The sequence below is a fragment of the Triticum dicoccoides genome, chromosome 6B (assembly GCF_002162155.2).
Source record: "Triticum dicoccoides isolate Atlit2015 ecotype Zavitan chromosome 6B, WEW_v2.0, whole genome shotgun sequence".
Lineage (NCBI taxonomy): Eukaryota > Viridiplantae > Streptophyta > Magnoliopsida > Poales > Poaceae > Triticum > Triticum dicoccoides.
In genome coordinates, this window is record NC_041391.1 from 12622048 (window position 1) to 12623740 (window position 1693).

At 47.4% G+C, this 1693-nt stretch overlaps 1 non-coding gene across 1 annotated transcript; it reads left to right on the forward strand.

Annotated features, from left to right (window-relative positions):
* Positions 1-303: 303 nt before the first annotated feature.
* Positions 304-406, forward strand: LOC119326913. Its single transcript, XR_005158269.1, has one exon. It is a non-coding gene; the product is annotated as a U6 spliceosomal RNA (small nuclear RNA).
* Positions 407-1693: the final 1287 nt, after the last annotated feature.

Sequence of the window (1693 nt, forward strand, 5' to 3'; positions counted from 1 at the left end):
TTTTCGCATGGAACACCGATGACCACTCTGGACTCTTCTGCGCTTTTTGGCTAAGGTTCCATACGACCGTCTATACGAGCTGAACCGCTAGTATGAGACGTCGTGTTTCACTCTGGACTTCTCTGGGGCTTCCTCCATCTTCTGACGCGGACACTCGTGCGAGCGCGCTTGCTCGTGTGTTGAGCCGTATTTTACTCTGTTTCTTCTCTCGATAATATTTTCCTCTTTTCTTCTTTCTCTGATGTTTCTTCTACAACACAAAGTTAAAATAGGCTTTCTCGATCGTCATTCATAAAGTTCTTTGTCCCTTCGGGGACATCCGATAAAATTGGAACGATACAGAGAAGATTAGCATGGCCCCTGCGCAAGGATGACACGCATAAATCGAGAAATGGTCCAAATTTTTGGCCAATTGGGACCTCGTGAAATTTGATCTTCTGGCCCTTATGGAAGAGTTTCATAAGGGTACTGTCCAACTAAATCGTATTAACAAAGCCTTTATCGTGCTTCTTCCCAAAACAGTAGGTGCTACCTCTCCGGACAACTTCCGTCCGGTCTCCCTTCAAAATTGCACCATCAAGCTTACCTCCAAATGCCTTACCTCTAGAGTCCAACCATTTATCTTCTCTATCATCCACCAGGATCAATCTGGATTTATCAAAGGTAGAAGCATTGCGGATAATTTTACGTATGCCGCTGATATTGTTCAAACGTGCTTTAAGCGCAAAAAAGCAGCTATTGTGCTTAAACTTGACTTCAAAAAAGCATTTGACTCGGTCTCCTGGACCGCTCTGGGAGCTATCATGCTTGCCAAGGGCTTCCCCGAGATTTGGTGCAATTGGGTTGACAGCCTGAACCGTTCTAGTCAGTCGGCTGTTGTTCTGAATGGCAAGCCTGGCCCTTGGATCAACTGCAAACAGGGGCTACGACAGGGCGACTCGCTTTCTCCCTATCTTTTCATTATTGTTGCTGATGTCCTTCAGCGTCTGATCTACCAGTCCTCCAATGATGGTAGGTTAGCTCACCCAATTAATCAGGAGCTTCCTTGCCCAGTTCTTCAGTACGCTGACGATACGTTGATCATCTTGCCGGCGGAGGCTGCTCAACTTCAGACCTTAAAAGCTATCCTGCTTCAATTCTCTCAAGCCACGGGGTTGCATATCAACTTCCATAAGAGCACGTTTGCCCCCATCCACGTGCCTCCTGAGTTAGCCAACGATTTAGCCAACATTTTTGGTTGCCCGGTTGCTTCTTTCCCCCAGTCCTACCTCGGCCTTCCTCTATCTACCCACAAACTTCGCATCGCCGATTTCTTTTTCATTATCGACAAGATTGACCGCCGCCTTGCTGGATGGCGTGGGATCCTTCTTTCTATTGCTGGGCGAGCTATCCTGGTTAGAGCTGTTCTTAGAGCCCTACCTATATATGCCATGACTTCTCTGCTGCTGCCAATGGGTGTTGTTGCTGAATTAGATAAACGCTGCAGAGCCTTTTTTTGGGCGGGTCAAGACAAAGTTTCGGGAGGCCAATGCAAAGTTGCTTGGGATTTTGTGTGTGCACCTTTCACTCGTGGGGGACTAGGTTTCTCTTCTCTCCAACACCTCAACTCCTGCCTCCTTCTCTCTCATTTAACCAAGATTCACTCACGATCTACGGCTCACGAGGTTTCTCCGTTGGCTGCTAGATATGGGTG